The sequence below is a fragment of the Cryptomeria japonica genome, unplaced genomic scaffold (assembly GCF_030272615.1).
Source record: "Cryptomeria japonica unplaced genomic scaffold, Sugi_1.0 HiC_scaffold_108, whole genome shotgun sequence".
In the NCBI taxonomy this organism is placed as follows: Eukaryota; Viridiplantae; Streptophyta; class Pinopsida; order Cupressales; family Cupressaceae; genus Cryptomeria; species Cryptomeria japonica.
The window spans coordinates 335001-355000 of NW_026728930.1; the positions used below are offsets into that span (position 1 = coordinate 335001).

Here is a 20000-nt window from a genome sequence, read left to right on the forward strand (position 1 = left end):
AAGCAATCAGGGCTCGAGGCAAGGGATGCATCAAGGATAGCAATCATGTTGTGAGGCGAGATTCCAAAGGCTAAACGTGAGAGGCTGCAGGGTCGACTCAGAGAGGTCTATGCATGTGAGAGGCTGAAAGCAAGGTCAACTCGGAGCGGTCTATGCATCGGGCGCGCTTGGGGCGACTACCAGTGCCAACCCCTTATCCCGCGACGCGTCCGACAAAGAGAACGTTCCAAGGCGGCAGAGGAGGTTACCAGCCGAAGGATGCAGTAGCAATAACAGGTATAGTTCCGCGGCGGCCGAGAAGACTCACCGCATAGGAATCGGGATGCGAGGCGAGGGATGCGGCGGGAAGGCCCCGACGGCTAAACGGAAGAGGCTGCAGGGCCGCCTCGGAATGGTCCAAGCATCGGACGCGATTGGGACGACTACCAGTGCCAACCCCTTATCCCGCGATGCGTCCGATACACAGATAGTTCCAAGGCGGCCGAGGAGCCTCACCGCATATCAATCGGGGTGCGAGGCGAGGGATGGGGCGGGAAGGCCCCAACGGCTAGACGGAAGAGGCTTCAGGGCCACCTCGGAATGCTCCAAGCATCGGACGCGCTTGGGGCGACTACCAGTGCCAACCCCTTATCCCGCGATGCGTCCGATACACAGATGGTTCCAAGGCGGCCGAGGAGCCTCACCGCATAGCAATCGGGGGTGCGAGGCGAGGGATGGGGCGGGAAGGCCCCAACGGCTAGACGGAAGAGGCTTCAGGGCCGCCTCGGAATGGTCCAAGCATCGGACGCGCTTGGGGCGACTACCAGTGACAACCCCTCATCCCGCGATGCGTCCGATACGAAGATGGTTCCAAGGCGGCCGAGGAGCCTCACCGCATAGCAATCGGGGTGCGAGGTGGGGGATGCGGCGAGATGGCCCCAACGGCTAGACGGAAGAGGCCACAGGGCCGCGTCGGAATAGTCCAAGCATCGGACGCGCTTGGGGCGACTACCAGTGACAACCCCTTATCCCGCGATGCGTCCGATACGAAGATAGTTCCAAGGCGGCCGAGGAGTCTCACCGCATAGCAATCCGGGTGCGAGGTGGGGGATGCGGCGAGATGGCCCCAACGGCTAGACGGAAGAGGCTGCAGGGCCGCCTCGGAATAGTCCAAGCATCGGACGCGCTTGGGGCGACTACCAGTGACAACCCCTTATCCCGCGATGCTTCCGATACGAAGACAGTTCCAAGGCGGCCGAGGAGCCTCACCGCATAGCAATGGGGGTGCGAGGTGAGGGATGCGGCGAGATGGCCCCAACGGCTAGACGGAAGAGGCCACAGGGCCGCCTCGGAATAGTCCAAGCATCGGACGCGCTTGGGGCGACTACCAGTGACAACCCCTTATCCCGCGATGCATCCGATACGAAGATAGTTCCCAGGCGGCCGAGGAGCCTCACCGCATAGCAATCGGGGTGCGAGGCGAGGGATGCGGCGAGATGGCCCCAAAGGGTAGACGGAAGAGGCTGCGGGGCCGCCTCGGAATAGTCCAAGCATCGAACGCGCTTGGGGCGACTACCACTGCCAACCCCTTATCCCGCGATGCGTCCGATACACAGATAGTTCCGAGGCGGCCGAGGAGCTGGGGGATGCGGCGAGATGGCCCCAACGGCTAGACGGAAGAGGCTGCAGGGCCGCCTCGGAATAGTCCAAGCATCGGACGCGCTTGGGGCGACTACCAGTGACAACCCCTTATCCCGCGATGCGTCCGATACACAGATAGTTCCGAGGCGGCCAAGGAGCCTCACCGCATAGCAATCGTGGTGCGAGGTGGGGGATGCAGCGAGATGGCCCCAACGGCTAGACGGAAGAGGCTGCAGGGCCGCCTCGGAATGGTCCAAGCATCGGACGCGCTTGGGGCGACTACCACTGCCAACCCCTTATCCCGCGATGCGTCCGATACACAGATAGTTCCAAGGCGGCCGAGGAGCCTCACCGAATAGCAATCGGGGTGCGAGGCGAGGGATGCGGCGAGAAAGCCCCAACGGCTAGAGGGAAGAGGCTTCAGGTCCGCCTCGGAATGGTCCAAGCATCGGACGCGCTTGGGGCGACTACCAGTGACAACCCCTTATCCCGCGACGCGTCCGATACACAGATAGTTCCAAGGCGGCCGAGGAGCCTCACCGCATAGCAATCGGGGTGCGAGGCGAGGGATGCGGCGAGAAGGACCCAACGGCTAGACGGAAGAGGCTTCAGGGCCGCCTCGGAATGGTCCAAGCATCGGACGCGCTTGGGGCGACTACCAGTGACAACCCCTTATCCCGCGACGCGTCCGATACACAGATAGTTCCAAGGCGGCCGAGGAGCCTCACCGCATAGCAATCGGGGTGCGAGGCGAGGGATGCGGCGAGAAGGACCCAACGGCTAGACGGAAGAGGCTTCAGGTCCGCCTCGGAATGGTCCAAGCATCGGACGCGCTTGGGGCGACTACCAGTGACAACCCCTTATCCCGCGACGCGTCCGATACACAGATAGTTCCAAGGCGGCCGAGGAGCCTCACCGCATAGCAATCGGGGTGCGAGGCGAGGGATGCGGCGAGAAGGACCCAACGGCTAGACGGAAGAGGCTTCAGGGCCGCCTCGGAATGGTCCAAGCATCGGACGCGCTTGGGGCGACTACCAGTGACAACCCCTTATCCCGCGATGCGTCCGATACACAGATAGTTCCAAGGCGGCCGAGGAGCCTCACCGCATAGCAATCGGGGTGCGAGGCGAGGGATGCGGCGAGAAGGACCCAACGGCTAGACGGAAGAGGCTTCAGGGCCGCCTCGGAATGGTCCAAGCATCGGACGCGCTTGGGGCGACTACCAGTGACAACCCCTTATCCCGCGACGCGTCCGATACACAGATAGTTCCAAGGCGGCCGAGGAGCCTCACCACATAGCAATCGGGGTGCGAGGCGAGGGATGCGGCAAGAAGGACCCAACGGCTAGACGGAAGAGGCTTCAGGGCGGCCTCGGAATGGTCCAAGCATCGGACGCGCTTGGGGCGACTACCAGTGACAACCCCTTATCCCGCGACGCGTCCGATACACAGATAGTTCCAAGGCGGCCGAGGAGCCTCACCGCATAGCAATCGGGGTGCGAGGCGAGGGATGCGGCGAGAAGGACCCAACGGCTAGACGGAAGAGGCTTCAGGTCCGCCTCGGAATGGTCCAAGCATCGGACGCGCTTGGGGCGACTACCAGTGACAACCCCTTATCCCGCGACGCGTCCGATACACAGATAGTTCCAAGGCGGCCGAGGAGCCTCACCGCATAGCAATCGGGGTGCGAGGCGAGGGATGCGGCGAGAAGGACCCAACGGCTAGACGGAAGAGGCTTCAGGGCCGCCTCGGAATGGTCCAAGCATCGGACGCGCTTGGGGCGACTACCAGTGACAACCCCTTATCCCGCGACGCGTCCGATACACAGATAGTTCCAAGGCGGCCGAGGAGCCTCACCGCTTAGCAATCGGGGTGCGAGGCGAGGGATGCGGCGAGAAGGACCCAACGGCTAGACGGAAGAGGCTTCAGGGCCGCCTCGGAATGGTCCAAGCATCGGACGCGCTTGGGGCGACTACCAGTGACAACCCCTTATCCCGCGATGCGTCCGATACACAGATAGTTCCAAGGCGGCCGAGGAGCCTCACCGCATAGCAATCGGGGTGCGAGGCGAGGGATGCGGCGAGAAGGACCCAACGGCTAGACGGAAGAGGCTTCAGGGCCGCCTCGGAATGGTCCAAGCATCGGACGCGCTTGGGGCGACTACCAGTGACAACCCCTTATCCCGCGACGCGTCCGATACACAGATAGTTCCAAGGCGGCCGAGGAGCCTCACCGCATAGCAATCGGGGTGCGAGGCGAGGGATGCGGCGAGAAGGACCCAACGGCTAGACGGAAGAGGCTTCAGGGCCGCCTCGGAATGGTCCAAGCATCGGACGCGCTTGGGGCGACTACCAGTGACAACCCCTTATCCCGCGACGCGTCCGATACACAGATAGTTCCAAGGCGGCCGAGGAGCCTCACCGCATAGCAATCGGGGTGCGAGGCGAGGGATGCGGCGAGAAGGACCCAACGGCTAGACGGAAGAGGCTTCAGGGCCGCCTGGGAATGGTCCATGCATCGCACGCGCTTAGGGCGACTACCAGTGACAACCCCTTATCCCGCGACGCGTCCGATACACAGATAGTTCCAAGGCGGCCGAGGAGCCTCACCGCATAGCAATCGGGGTGCGAGGCGAGGGATGCGGCGAGAAGGACCCAACGGCTAGACGGAAGAGGCTTCAGGGCCGCCTCGGAATGGTCCAAGCATCGGACGCGCTTGGGGCGACTACCAGTGACAACCCCTTATCCCGCGACGCGTCCGATACACAGATAGTTCCAAGGCGGCCGAGGAGCCTCACCGCATAGCAATCGGGGTGCGAGTCGAGGGATGCGGCGAGAAGGACCCAACGGCTAGACGGAAGAGGCTTCAGGGCCGCCTCGGAATGGTCCAAGCATCGGACGCGCTTGGGGCGACTACCAGTGACAACCCCTTATCCCGCGACGCGTCCGATACACAGATAGTTCCAAGGCGGCCGAGGAGCCTCACCGCATAGCAATCGGGGTGCGAGTCGAGGGATGCGGCGAGAAGGACCCAACGGCTAGACGGAAGAGGCTTCAGGGCCGCCTCGGAATGGTCCAAGCATCGGACGCGCTTGGGGCGACTACCAGTGACAACCCCTTATCCCGCGATGCGTCTGATACACAGATAGTTCCGAGGCGGCCGAGGAGCCTCACCGCATAGCAATCGGGGTGCGAGGCAAGGGATGCGGCGAGAAGGACCCAACGGCTAGACGGAAGAGGCTTCAGGGCCGCCTCGGAATGGTCCAAGCATCGGACGCGCTTGGGGCGACTACCGTTGCCAACCCCTTATCCCGCGATGCGTCTGATACACAGATAGTTCCGAGGCGGCCGAGGAGCCTCACCGCATAGCAATCGGGTTGCGAGGCAGATTATTGGGAAGGGAACCCCCTGGGATGCGGCTCAAGCAGTGCCCAAAGGGACTGGAATGCGGAATCACATCGAGAGACCCAAATGCTATACGAGGGCTCAAATCGAATTATCGATTTGGCCACGACATGGACGCATCGGAACGACTACCTTTGCCGAACCACTCGCAATTGCATCCATACCGAAACCAATAGACATTTCCGTTAGAGCCCTCGCATAGCATTCGGGAATCTCGCATGCCCCTCTAAATCGACCAATGCTGGCGCTCAACGAAAATCCGAGCGCTACCACCGTTCGAGCGCCAGCATTGGTCGAGTTAGAGGGGCACGGGGGAGAATGCTCCAGTCAACACCTCCCCTATATAAGTTATTTGTCCGATTCTCGCACAACCGTAGTCTGCCTCGTCGAATCAAACAACGGTCCCAGATTCCGACTTCCGTTCCGTAGAGACCCAAAAGCTAGATGGAGGCTCGCAAGAAAGAGAGTCGGCGCATAGCAATCGGGTTTCTCGAACGTTTAGGGACCGAGCTCACTTGCGGATAGGGCAAAATCCGCCAAGCAACCCAAAAGCTAGACGGGGGCTCGAATCGAATCGCCTAGGCGGCCACAACAACGACGTGTTGGATCGACTACCAGTGCCAAACCATTCAGCAAGACTAGTCTGTGTCGAGGCCGGATAGAGATTCTCAGAGAGCGCCCGTATAGCATTTAGGAGACCTGCCGCGTCCCTCACACTCGACAAATGGTGGTGCACGTTTATAAATCCGAGCGATCCCAACCCTTTCAAGCACCAACATCGGTCGAGATAGAGGGGCACGGAGGGGGCTGCGTGAGACAACACAGTCCCCTATATAAGTTATTTGTCCGATTCTCACACATCCGAAGAATGGTCATCAAATCGGACAACAGCCCAAACTTCCGACTTCCGTCCCAGAAAGCCCAAGAGCTATCTAAAACGTTCATGGCCGGAACTCGATCGCGGCTATACCAGTCCGCCAAGCAACCCAAAAGCTAGACTGGAGCTCTAGTCGAATCACCTCTGTGGCCATTGCAAGGACGTGTTGGAGCGACTACCATTGCCGAACCATTCCGCAGGTCGAGTCCATACCAAGGCCGCATAGAGATTCACGATGAGCTCCTGCATAGCAATCAGGAGACTTGCCGTGTCCATCACAATCGATAAATCCTGGTGCAAGATTTTTGCATCCGAGCGCTCCAACCAGTCGAGCACCAGCATCAATCGACATAAACGGGCACGGGGGGAGGATGCTCGAGAACACTACCTCCCCTATATAAGTTATTTGTCCGATTCTCAAGCAGCCGAAGTCTGGTCATCGAATCGGGTCAAAGACCACAACTTCCGACTTTACCCACAATGCAAGTCATCGAATCGAACATCGGCCCCCGAGTCGGACTCCATGCGTATGTCAGGTCATCGGACCCAAATTCCGCCTTCCTGCGCATGGCGGGCCATCAATATCAACTCGGTCATCGGACCCAAACTCCGCCTTTCTGCGCATGGCACGCCTTCAAATCGGTCATCGGACCCAAATTCCGCCTTCCTGTGCATGGCGGGCCATCAACATCAACTCGGTCATCGGACCCAAATTCCGCCTTTCTGCGCATGGCACGCCATCAACTCGGTCATCGGACCCAAATTCCGCCTTCCTGCGCATGGCAGGTCATCGGACACAAATTCAGACCTCGCCAATATGCCTACGTATCGAATCGGTCATCGGACCCAACTTCCGACTTCATCCATACTGTAGGGTCTTTGAGGTTGGCGCGGTGCGCTCAACCCGGGGAGTCGACCCATCGAAGCATACACCTCCCCTATATAAGCTATTTGTCCGATTCCCACACCTGTGTAGTTTGCACCTCTGACCAGGACATCGACCCCAACTTCCGAACTCGACTGCAACGACGGCACCAGCGCCTTGGTGCGCACCTTGCGACGCACAGTCCCAACATTCGCCTTCCTGCACATGGCAGGTCATCGGACCCAAATTCCGACCTCGCGAGTATGCCTACATATCGAATCGGTCATCGGACACAACTTCCGACTTCATCCATACCGTAGGGTCTTTGAGGTTGGCGCGGTGCGCTCAACCCGGGGAGTCGACCCAACGAAGCATACACCTCCCCTATATAAGCTATTTGTCCGATTCCCACACCTGTGTAGTTTGCACCTCCGATCAGGACATCGACCCCAACTTCCGAACTCGCCTGCAACGACCGAACCAGCGCCTTGGTGCGCACCTTGCAACGCACAGTGCCAACATTCGCCTTCCTGCACATGGCAGGTCATCGGACCCAAATTCCGACCTCGCGAGTATGCCTACATATCGAATCGGTCATCGGACCCAACTTCCGACTTCATCCATACCGTAGGGTCTTTGAGGTTGGCGCGGTGCGCTCAACCCGGGGAGTCGACCCAACGAAGCATACACCTCCCCTATATAAGCTATTTGTCCGATTCCCACACCTGTGTAGCTTGCACCTCCGATCAGGACATCGACCCCAACTTCCGAACTCGACTAAAAAGACCGCACCAGCACCTTGGTGTGCACCTTGCAACGCACAGTGCCAACATTCGCCTTCCTGCACATGGCAGGTCATCGGACCCAAATTCCGACCTCATGAGCATACCTACTAATCGAATCGGTCATCGGACCCAACTTCCGACTTCATCCATACCGTAGGGTCTTTGAGGTTGGCGCGGTGCGCTCAACCTGGGGAGTCGACCCATCGAAGCATACACCTCCCCTATATAAGCTATTTGTCCGATTCCGACACCTGTGTAGTTTGCACCTCCGCTCAGGACATCGACCCCAACTTCCGAACTCGCCTGCAACGACCGAACCAGCGCCTTGGTGCGCACCAAAAGTGCGCACTTTTGGAGGGCACTTTTGTGCGCTCCAAAGGTGCGCACTTTTGGAGGGCACTTTTGTGCGCTCCAAAGGTGCGCACTTTTGGAGGGCACTTTTTGGAGGGCACTTTTGTGCGCTCCAAAGGTGCGCACTTTTGGAGGGCACTTTTTGGAGGGCACTTTTCTGCGCTCCAAAGGTGCGCACTTTTGGAGGGCACTTTTTGGAGGGCACTTTTCTGCGCTCCAAAGGTGCGCACTTTTGGAGGGCACTTTTTGGAGGGCACTTTTCTGCGCTCCAAAGGTGCGCACTTTTGGAGGGCACTTTTTGGAGGGCACTTTTCTGCGCTCCAAAGGTGCGCACTTTTGGAGGGCACTTTTGTGCACTCCAAAGGTGCACACTTTTGGAGGGCACTTTTTGGAGGGCACTTTTCTGCACTCCAAAGGTGCGCACTTTTGGAGGGCACTTTTTGGAGGGCACTTTTGTGCGCTCCAAAGGTGCGCACTTTTGGAGGGCACTTTTTGGAGGGCACTTTTGTGCGCTCCAAAGGTGCGCACTTTTGGAGGGCACTTTTGTGCACTCCAAAGGTGCGCACTTTTGGAGGGCACTTTTCCTGCGCTCCAAAGGTGCACACCTAGGTGAGCACCTTCGACCACACCTTGTAGCACACCAAACTCTGACTTTCGACTTCATCCGCAATGCAGGGTCTTTGAGGTTGGCGCAATGCGCACAACCAGGGGAGTCGACCCATCAAACCCAACACCTCCCCTATATAAGCTATTTGTCTGATTCTCATACATGCGTAGCCTGCAGGAGCAATTAGGACATCGACCCCAACTTTCGGCTTCTAAACGAAAACAAGGTCTTTGAGGTTGGTGTAATGCGAACAACTAGGGGAGTCAACCCATCAAACCCAACACCTCCCCTATATAAGCTATTTGTCTGATTCTCATACATGTGTAGTCTACAGGAGCAATTAGGACATCGACCCCAACTTTTGACTTCTTAACGAAAACAAGGTCTTTGAGGTTGACGTAATGCGCACAACCAGGGGAGTCGACCCATCAAACCCAACACCTCCCCTATATAAGCTATTTGTCCGATTCTCATACATGTGTAGCCTACAGGAGCCATTAGGACATTGACCCCAACTTTTGACTTCTTAACGAAAACAAGGTCTTTGAGGTTGGCGTAATGCGCACAACCAAGGGAGTTGACCCATCAAACCCAACACCTCCCCTATATAAGCTATTTGTCTGATTCTCATACATGTGTAGCCTGCAACAACGATTAGGACATCCACCCCAACTTCTGAATTCGTCTGCGTTGACCGCACCAAAGGTGCACGCCTTGGTGCTCACCAAAATCCGACTTCCGACTTCTTCTGCTATGCGGGGTCTTTGAGGTTGGCGCAGTGCGCACAACCAGGGGAGTCAACCCACCGAATGCAACACCTCCCCTATATAAGCTATTTGTCTGATTCTCATACATGCGTAGACTGCAGCAATGATTAGGACATCCACCCCAACTTTTGACTTCTTAAACAAGACAGGGTCTTTGAAGTTGGTGCAGTGCACACAACCAGGGGAGTCGACCCATCAAACGCAACACCTCCCCTATATAAAGCTATTTGTCCGATTCTCATACGTGTAGTCTGCAGCAGCGATTAGGACATCGACCCCAACTTCCGAATTCGTTTGCATTGACCGCACCAAAGGTGCACGCCTTGGTGTGCACCTTGGAGTGCACTTTGGTGCTCACCTCGGTGCACACTTTGGTGTGCACCTCGGTGTGCACCAAAGGTGCGCACCTTGGAGCGCACCAAAGGTGTACACTTTGGAGCGCACCACATAGGGTCTTTGAGAGGTTGGCGCAGTGCGCACACCAAGGTGGGTGTTGAGGTGCGTGCCGAGGTGGGTGGGTGCTAGGGTGCGCTCCATGGTGGGTGCCAGGGTGGGTGCGTGCTAGGGTGGATTCCAAAGAGGGTCATAGGGTGGGTGCCAAGGTGGGTTGGTGATATAGTGGGTTCAAAGGTGGGTACTAGGGTGGGTTCCAAGGTGGGTCACAAGTTGGGTGCCAGGATGCGTGGGTGTTAGGTTGGGTGCCAAGGTGGGCTCCTGCGTGGGTGGGTGCTAGGGTGGGTTTCAAGGTGGACGCGAGGGCGGGTGCCAAGGTGGGTAACAAGTTGGGTGTTAGGATGGGTGAGTGCTAGAGTGGGTGCCAAGGTGGGTGGGTGCTAAGGTGGATGCCAAGGTGGTTCACAGGGTGGGTGGGTTCTAGGGTGAGTTCCAAGGTGGGTCACAGGTTTAGTGCTAGGGTGCGTGTCAAGGCGGGTGTCGAGGTGCCTGGGTGCTAGGGTGTGGATGCCAATGTGGGTCATAGGGTGGGTACTAGGGTGGGCTGCAATGTGGGTGCCAAGGTGGGTAACATGCTCGGTTGGTTCTAAATTGGGTGTCAGGGTGGGTGTGCACCCACCTTGCCCGAGGTGGGTGCCAAGGTGCCAGTGTGGGTGGGTGCTAAGGTGGATGCCAAGGTGGGTGAGAAGGTGGGTGATAGGTTGAGTGGTAGGATGGGTGGGTGCCAAGATGGGTCACAGGGTGGGTGCAAGGGTGGGTAGGTGCTAGGGTTGGTGTCAGGGTGGGTGGGTGCTAGGTTGGGTTCCAAGGTGGGTGCGAGGGTGAGTGTCAAGGTGGGTCACAGGTTAGGTGCTAGGATGGGTGAGTGCTAGGGTGCAAAGGTGCCAGGGTGGGTGCTAGGATGGGTCGATGCTAGGGTGAGTGGCAAGGTGGGTCCACAAGTGTCAAGGTGGGTGCCGAGGTGGGTGCCAACTTGGGTTCCAAGGTGGGTGCCAAGTGGGCGACTGCTATGGTGGATGCCAAGGTGGGTCACGGGGTGGGTGCCAAGTTGCTAGGTTGTGTTCCAAGGTGGGTGCCAACGTGGCTGCTAGGGTGCGTGGGTTAAAGGGTGTGTCACAACGTGGGTGCCAGGATGGGTGCGCACCCACACTGGCCAAGACGGGTGCAAGGTTGGGTTCCAAGCCCGGTCACAGGCTGGGTGCTAGGATGGGTGGGTGCCAAGGTGGGCACCAGGGTGGGTGCACCCACCCTGGCCAAGGTGGGTCACGGGGTGGGTCCTAGGGTGGGTAACAGGGTGGGTACTAAGGTGCGTGCCAAGGTGGGTCATGGGGTGGGTGCCAAGGTGGGCACCAGGGTGGGTGTGCACCAACCCTAGCCAGGGTAGGTCACGGGGTGGTTGTCGGGGTGGGCGTCAAGGAGCCAAGGTGGGTGGCAAGTAGCCAAGTTGCGTGCCAAGGTGGGTGTCGGGGTGGGTGCCAAGGATCCAAGGTGGGTGCCAAGGAACCAAGGTGGGTGTCTGGGTGGGTGCCGAGGTGGGAGCCAGGGTGGGTCCCAAGGTGAGTGCAAAGGTGGGTGCCAGGGTCAAGGTGAGTGCCAATGTGGGTTCCAAGGTGCCAGGGTCAGGGTGAGTGCCAATGTGGGTTCAAAGGTGCTAAGTTGGGTGCGAGGTTGGGTGCGAGGGTGGGTGGGTGCCAAGGTGTGCTAGGTGGAAGCCCGGGTGGGTCGGCATCCCATGGGTGTCGAGTTGGGTGCCTGATGGGTGCTTCTTGTCAAGTTTTAGTCGTCGGGACTCATTTCGAGCCTTAGAGGTCGTTTCTTGTCCGGTTGCCCTGTCTTCGACCTGGGAACCCAATTTTGGTCCTCGGGTCCCATTTTTTTTTGTCTCGCATCCCACTTTTGGCCTGTGGCCTTTTCGGGGTCGATTCTCGTTTTGGGCATCAGAGCATGTTTCTTCTCCTAAAACCCAATATTTGTTTATTAAGTCTCGGAACACATTTTTGTTCTCGTGGACCCATCATGGGTCTTGGAACGCATTTGTGGTCCTTGGGTCCCATTTTGCATCCCGAAACTTGTGTTTTGGTGCTTGATCCCTATTTTGGGTGCCCACCTTGCACCAAGTGCGCACCCGGGGCAAACCGAGCGCCTTGGTGCACCGGGGCAAGATCGAGCGTGCACCCGAGGCGCCCCGAACATGCACCAAGGTGCACTCGGCCCACATGTGAGCGCAGGTCGTTGCGCCCGAGGTGGTGTGTGGGCACCGCGTTGCAGACGGGACACTGCACGCACACGACGCCCCGTCCAGGTGCACGCACGTAGGCCGGGCCGGGTGCACACCCGACGCCCTAGCAAGGTGCGCGCACCCGGGCAGGGCTCACACTTGGCGAACGGGGCGCACTTCGCGAGGGAGGGTGTGCACCTCGACGGGGGTGGGTGGCCGGGGTGGATTCGCACGTGGGTCGCGGTTTGCTAAGTACACACTGCGACAAGCTCATAACGGGTGCGATCATACCAGCGTTAGTGCACCGGATCCCATCAGAACTCCGCAGTTAAGCGCGCTTGGGCCGGAGTAGTACTGGGATGGGTGACCTCCCGGGAAGTCCCGGTGTTGCACCCTTTCTTAGTTTTTCGCCGGGCGTCGCAATGCTATTTGAATAAACCTTTTGCCCGTTTGCGTTCTCGTCGGGGCCGGGCCGGGCCGGGGTGCGCTGCCCGCACTACCGCGCGCGCGGGGGCGACACCGAGCGCGCACCCGAGGCGCCCCGAGCACACAGGCCACGGTGCAACCCGGGCGTTGTGCGCGCACCCCGGTGCGCCCGAGGTGCTGCGCGCGCACCCAGGTGAAATCGGTGTGCACCTCGGCCAGTGCGCGCTCGGTCGAGTCGCGCACGTTGGCCAAGGTGCACGGTGATGTTTCTTACTCTAAGGTTCCGCACCAGACGCCCGGGACAGGTGAGCGAAGCTGGGCGGGGCCGGGTGCGCGGCCGGGGCAGGTGCACGCAGCTGGAGAGAGCTTTGGAGCACACCAGAGGTGCGCACCTTGGAGCACACTTCGGAGCGCACCAATGATGCGCTCCATTCAAAAGTTTCCTGAAAAGGCAAAAAAAGTTGAGATTATAGAATTTCCCACTTGAGAGATTGTAAAAAAAAAAAATTTAAAATGAAGGAAACGCGGGTGCCAAGGTGTGCGCGCCCGGGTGCGCAGCCCAGCCAAGGTGTGCGCACCAAGGCGCCCACCCTGGCGAAGGTGCACGCAAGGTGCGCACCCGAGGCAAACCGGACAATTAACCCAACTTTCGACTTCGCGCGCACCTGCGCACCTTGGAGCGCACTTCGGAGCGCTCCTTGTTGCGCACCAATCTTGGGCACCTCGGAGTGCACCATGGCGCCCACCAAGGTGCGCACCCGGGGCAAACCGAGCTCCGACTTCGTGCGCACCTTGGAGCGCACGAAAGGTGCGCACCATGGCGCCCACCAAGGTGCGCAGCCCAGCCAAGGCGTGCGCATCAAGGTGCGCACCCTGGCGAAGGTGCGCACCCGGGGCAAACCGAGCTCCGACTTCGTGCGCACCTTGGAGCGCACAAAGGGTGCGCAACCCAGCCAAGGTGTGCGCACCCCGGGCAAACCGAGCTCCGAATCGTGCGCACCTTGGAGCACACTTCGGAGCCCTCCTTGGTGCGCACCGATGTTGCGCACCTCGGAGCGCACCCGGGGAAAACAATGCAATTAACCCGACTTTCGACTTCGTGGGCACCTCGGAGCGCTCTCGGGTTCGCACCTCGGAGCACACCGAGGTGCGCACCTTTGATGCGCTGCCTTCACCAATTTCCAGAAAAGGCAAGAAAACATTGAGAAGGTGTGCGCACCGAGGTGCCCACCCTGGCGAAGGTGCACGCGAGGTGCGCACCCGGGGCAAACCGGGCTCCGACTTCGTGCACGCCATGCTGCGCACCTTGGAGGGCCATGGTGCGCACCTTGGAGCACACTTCGGAGCGCTCAATGGTGCCCAACCCAGCCAAGGTGCCCACCGCGGCGAAGGTGCACGCGAGGTGCGCACCCGGGGCAAACCGGGCTCCGACTTCGTGCACGCCGCACCTTGGAGCACACTTCGGAGCGCTCCTTGGTGCGCACCAGGGCGCGCAACCCAGCCGAGGTGCCCACCCCGGCGAAGGTGCACGCGGGGTGCGCACCCGAGGCAAACCGGGCTCCGACTTCGTGCACGCCATGGTGCCCACCGCGGCGAAGGTGCACGCGAGGTGCGCACCCGGGGCAAACCGGGCTCCGACTTCGTGCACGCCGCACCTTGGAGCACACTTCGGAGCGCTCCTTGGTGCGCACCAGGGCGCGCAACCCAGCCGAGGTGCCCACCCCGGCGAAGGTGCACGCGAGGTGCGCACCCGGGGCAAACCGGGCTCCGACTTCGTGCACGCCATGGTGCCCACCGCGGCGAAGGTGCACGCGAGGTGCGCACCCGGGGCAAACCGGGCTCCGACTTCGTGCACGCCGCACCTTGGAGCACACTTCGGAGCGCTCCTTGGTGCGCACCATGGTGCCCACCAGGGCGCGCAACCCCGCCGAAGGTGCACGCGAGGTGCGCACCCGGGGCAAACCGGGCTCCGACTTCGTGCACGCCGCACCTTGGAGCACACTTCGGAGCGCTCCTTGGTGCGCACCAGGGCGCGCAACCCCGCCGAAGGTGCACGCGAGGTGCGCACCCGGGGCAAACCGGGCTCCGACTTCGTGCACGCCATGGTGCGCACCAGGGTGCCCACCGCGGCGAAGGTGCGCACCCGGGGCAAACCGGGCTCCGACTTCGTGCACGCCGCACCTTGGAGCACACTTCGGAGCGCTCCTTGGTGCGCACCAGGGCGCGCAACCCAGCCGAGGTGCCCACCCCGGCGAAGGTGCACGCGAGGTGCGCACCCGGGGCAAACCGGGCTCCGACTTCGTGCACGCCATGGTGCCCACCGCGGCGAAGGTGCGCACCCGGGGCAAACCGGGCTAGGACTTCGTGCACGCCGCACCTTGGAGCACACTTCGGAGCGCTCCTTGGTGCGCACCATGGTGCCCACCAGGCCGCGCAACCCAGCCAAGGTGTGCGCACCAAGGTGCACGCGAGGTGCGCACCCGGGGCAAACCGGGGTCCGGCTTCGTGCACGCCGCACCTTGGAGCACACATCGGGGCGCTCCCGGGTTCGCACCGGCGTTGCGCACCGTGGTGGGCACCTCGGAGCGCACCGTGGTGGGCACCTCGGAGCACACCAAGGTGGGCAGCGAGGTGCGCACCTTTGATGCGATGCCTTCACTAATTTCCATAAAAGGCAAAAGAAAACGAGATTTTAAAATTTCCGTTTTGAAAGATAGTGAGAAAAAGGGAATGCTGGTGCCATCTTGAGCCCGCCCTGGTGCGCAGCCCAGCCAAGGTGTGCGCACCAAGGTGCCCACCCTGGCGAAGGTGCGCGCCCGGGCAATTAACCCAACTTCCAACTTCGCGCGCGCCAGGGTGGGAGCGCACCCAACAACCGGGCCTGGGAAGAGCCAATGCGAGAAACCCCACCAAACGCTCTGACAAAAAAAGAGGGGGCGCTCCAGTAACCCCGCTTCGGAGCGCACCCTGGGCAAACCCAGCCAGGGTGCCCACCCCGGCCAAGGTGCAGGCGAGGTGCGCACCCGGGGCAAACCGGGCTCCGACAACGTGCACGCCGCACCTTGGAGCACACTTCGTAGCGCTCCCGGGTGCGCACCTCAGAGCACACCAAGGTGGGCAGCGAGGTGCGCACCTTTGATGCGCTGCCTTCACTAATTTCCAGAAAAGGCAAAAAAAAGAGGAGATTTTAAAATTTCCGTTTTGAAAGATAGTGAAAAAAACGGAACGCGGGTGCCATCTTGAGCCCGCCCGGGTGCACAGCCCAGGTAAGGTGCCCACCCTGGCAAAGGTGCGCACCCGGGCAATTAACCCTACTTCCGACTTCGTGCGCGCCAGGGTGGCAACCGGGCCTGGGAAGAGCCAATGCGAGAAACCCCACCAAACGCTCCGACAAAAAAAGAGGCGGCGCTCCAATAACCCCGCTTCGGAGCGCAGCCGGGGCAAACCCAGCCAAGGTGCCCACCCCGACGAAGGTGCACGCGAGGTGCGCACCCGGGGCAAACCGGGCTCCGACAACGTGCACGCAGCACCTTGGAGCACACTTCGAAGCACTCCCGGGTGCCCACCGGCGTTGCGCACCGTGGTGGGCAGCGAGGTGCGCACCTTTGATGCGCTGCCTTCACTAATTTCCAGAAAAGGCAAAAAAAAATGAGATTTTAAAATTTCCGTTTTGAAAGATAGTGAAAAAAACGGAACGCGGGTGCCATCTTGAGCCCGCCCTGGTGCGCAGCCCAGGCAAGGCATGCGCACCAAGGTGCCCACCCGCGGTGCACACCCGGGGCAAACCGGGCTCCGACTTCGTGCAGGCCGCACCTTGGAGCACACTTCGGAGCGCTCCTTGGTGCGCACCATGGTGCCCACCAGGGCGCACCCGGGGCAAACCGGGCTCCGACTTCGTGCACGCCGCACCTTGGAGCACACATCGGAGCGCTCCCAGGTTCGCACCAGCGTTGCGCACCTTTGATGCGCTGCCTTCACTAATTTCCAGAAAAGGCAAAAAAAAACGATATTTTAAAATTTCCGTTCTGAAAGATAGTGAAAAAAACGGAACGCGGGTGCCATCTTGAGCCCTTCCTGGTGCGCAGCCCAGGCAAGTTGTGCGCACCAAGGTGCCCACCCTGGCGGAGGTGCGCGCCCGGGGCAAACCGGGCTCCGACTTCGTGCACTGCATGGTGCCCACCAAGGCGCGCAACCCAGCCAAGGTGCCCACCGCAGCGAAGGTGCACGCGAGGTGCGCACCCGAGGTGCACACCCGGGGCAAACCGAGCTCCGACTTCGTGCACGCCGCACCTTGGAGCACACTTCAGAGCGCTCCTTGGTGCGCACCAGGGCGCGCAACCCAGCCAAGGTGCTCACCCCGGCGAAGGTGCACGCGAGGTGCGCACCCGGGGCAAGCCGGGCTCGGACTTCGTGCACGCCGCACCTTGGAGCACACATCGGAGCGCTCCCGGGTTCGCACCAGCATTGCGCACCTTTGATGCGCTGCCTTCACTAATTTCCAGAAAAGGCAAAAAAAAAAAAAAAACGAGATTTTAAAATTTCCGTTTTGAAAGATAGTGAAAAAAACGGAACGCGGGTGCCATCTTGAGCCCGCCCTGGTGTGCAGCCCAGGCAAGTTGTGCGCACCAAGGCACCCACCCTGGCCAAGGTGGGTCACGGGGTGGGTCCTAGGGTGGGTAACGGGGTGGGTACTAAGGTGCGTGCCAAGGTGGGTCATGGGGTGGGTGCCAAGGTGGGCACCAGGGTGGGTGTGCACCAACCCTAGCCAGGGTAGGTCACGGGGTGGTTGTCGGGGTGGGCGTCAAGGAGCCAAGGTGGGTGGCAAGTAGCCAAGTTGCGTGCCAAGGTGGGTGTCGGGGTGGGTGCCAAGGATCCAAGGTGGGTGCCAAGGAACCAAGGTGGGTGTCTGGGTGGGTGCCGAGGTGGGAGCCAGGGTGGGTCCCAAGGTGAGTGCAAAGGTGGGTGCCAGGGTCAAGGTGAGTGCCAATGTGGGTTCCAAGGTGCCAGGGTCAGGGTGAGTGCCAATGTGGGTTCAAAGGTGCTAAGTTGGGTGCGAGGTTGGGTGCGAGGGTGGGTGGGTGCCAAGGTGTGCTAGGTGGAAGCCCGGGTGGGTCGGCATCCCATGGGTGTCGAGTTGGGTGCCTGATGGGTGCTTCTTGTCAAGTTTTAGTCGTCGGGACTCATTTCGAGCCTTAGAGGTCGTTTCTTGTCCGGTTGCCCTGTCTTCGACCTGGGAACCCAATTTTGGTCCTCGGGTCCCATTTTTTTTTGTCTCGCATCCCACTTTTGGCCTGTGGCCTTTTCGGGGTCGATTCTCGTTTTGGGCATCAGAGCATGTTTCTTCTCCTAAAACCCAATATTTGTTTATTAAGTCTCGGAACACATTTTTGTTCTCGTGGACCCATCATGGGTCTTGGAACGCATTTGTGGTCCTTGGGTCCCATTTTGCATCCCGAAACTTGTGTTTTGGTGCTTGATCCCTATTTTGGGTGCCCACCTTGCACCAAGTGCGCACCCGGGGCAAACCGAGCGCCTTGGTGCACCGGGGCAAGATCGAGCGTGCACCCGAGGCGCCCCGAACATGCACCAAGGTGCACTCGGCCCACATGTGAGCGCAGGTCGTTGCGCCCGAGGTGGTGTGTGGGCACCGCGTTGCAGACGGGACACTGCACGCACACGACGCCCCGTCCAGGTGCACGCACGTAGGCCGGGCCGGGTGCACACCCGACGCCCTAGCAAGGTGCGCGCACCCGGGCAGGGCTCACACTTGGCGAACGGGGCGCACTTCGCGAGGGAGGGTGTGCACCTCGACGGGGGTGGGTGGCCGGGGTGGATTCGCACGTGGGTCGCGGTTTGCTAAGTACACACTGCGACAAGCTCATAACGGGTGCGATCATACCAGCGTTAGTGCACCGGATCCCATCAGAACTCCGCAGTTAAGCGCGCTTGGGCCGGAGTAGTACTGGGATGGGTGACCTCCCGGGAAGTCCCGGTGTTGCACCCTTTTTTAGTTTTTCGCCGGGCGTCGCAATGCTATTTGAATAAACCTTTTGCCCGTTTGCGTTCTCGTCGGGGCCGGGCCGGGCCGGGGTGCGCTGCCCGCACTACCGCGCGCGCGGGGGCGACACCGAGCGCGCACCCGAGGCGCCCCGAGCACACAGGCCACGGTGCAACCCGGGCGTTGTGCGCGCACCCCGGTGCGCCCGAGGTGCTGCGCGCGCACCCAGGTGAAATCGGTGTGCACCTCGGCCAGTGCGCGCTCGGTCGAGTCGCGCACGTTGGCCAAGGTGCACGGTGATGTTTCTTACTCTAAGGTTCCGCACCAGACGCCCGGGACAGGTGAGCGAAGCTGGGCGGGGCCGGGTGCGCGGCCGGGGCAGGTGCACGCAGCTAGAGAGAGCTTTGGAGCACACCAGAGGTGCGCACCTTGGAGCACACTTCGGAGCGCACCAATGATGCGCTCCATTCAAAAGTTTCCTGAAAAGGCAAAAAAAGTTGAGATTATAGAATTTCCCACTTGAGAGATTGTAAAAAAAAAAAATTTAAAATGAAGGAAACGCGGGTGCCAAGGTGTGCGCGCCCGGGTGCGCAGCCCAGCCAAGGTGTGCGCACCAAGGCGCCCACCCTGGCGAAGGTGCACGCAAGGTGCGCACCCGAGGCAAACCGGACAATTAACCCAACTTTCGACTTCGCGCGCACCTGCGCACCTTGGAGCGCACTTCGGAGCGCTCCTTGGTGCGCACCAATCTTGGGCACCTCGGAGTGCACCATGGCGCCCACCAAGGTGCGCACCCGGGGCAAACCGAGCTCCGACTTCGTGCGCACCTTGGAGCGCACGAAAGGTGCGCACCATGGCGCCCACCAAGGTGCGCAGCCCAGCCAAGGCGTGCGCATCAAGGTGCGCACCCTGGCGAAGGTGCGCACCCGGGGCAAACCGAGCTCCGACTTCGTGCGCACCTTGGAGCGCACAAAGGGTGCGCAACCCAGCCAAGGTGTGCGCACCCCGGGCAAACCGAGCTCCGAATCGTGCGCACCTTGGAGCACACTTCGGAGCCCTCCTTGGTGCGCACCGATGTTGCGCACCTCGGAGCGCACCCGGGGAAAACAATGCAATTAACCCGACTTTCGACTTCGTGGGCACCTCGGAGCGCTCTCGGGTTCGCACCTCGGAGCACACCGAGGTGCGCACCTTTGATGCGCTGCCTTCACCAATTTCCAGAAAAGGCAAGAAAACATTGAGAAGGTGTGCGCACCGAGGTGCCCACCCTGGCGAAGGTGCACGCGAGGTGCGCACCCGGGGCAAACCGGGCTCCGACTTCGTGCACGCCATGCTGCGCACCTTGGAGGGCCATGGTGCGCACCTTGGAGCACACTTCGGAGCGCTCAATGGTGCCCAACCCAGCCAAGGTGCCCACCGCGGCGAAGGTGCACGCGAGGTGCGCACCCGGGGCAAACCGGGCTCCGACTTCGTGCACGCCGCACCTTGGAGCACACTTCGGAGCGCTCCTTGGTGCGCACCAGGGCGCGCAACCCAGCCGAGGTGCCCACCCCGGCGAAGGTGCACGCGGGGTGCGCACCCGGGGCAAACCGGGCTCCGACTTCGTGCACGCCATGGTGCCCACCGCGCC

General features: G+C 60.7%; 2 non-coding genes across 2 annotated transcripts; both read left to right on the forward strand.

Moving 5' to 3' along the window:
• Window positions 1-12223: 12223 nt before the first annotated feature.
• LOC131865325 (5S ribosomal RNA) lies at window positions 12224-12342 on the forward strand. Its single transcript, XR_009364053.1, has one exon. It is a non-coding gene; the product is annotated as a 5S ribosomal RNA (ribosomal RNA).
• A 5915-nt stretch (window positions 12343-18257) lies between these two features.
• Window positions 18258-18376, forward strand: LOC131865326 (5S ribosomal RNA). Its single transcript, XR_009364054.1, has one exon. It is a non-coding gene; the product is annotated as a 5S ribosomal RNA (ribosomal RNA).
• Window positions 18377-20000: the final 1624 nt, after the last annotated feature.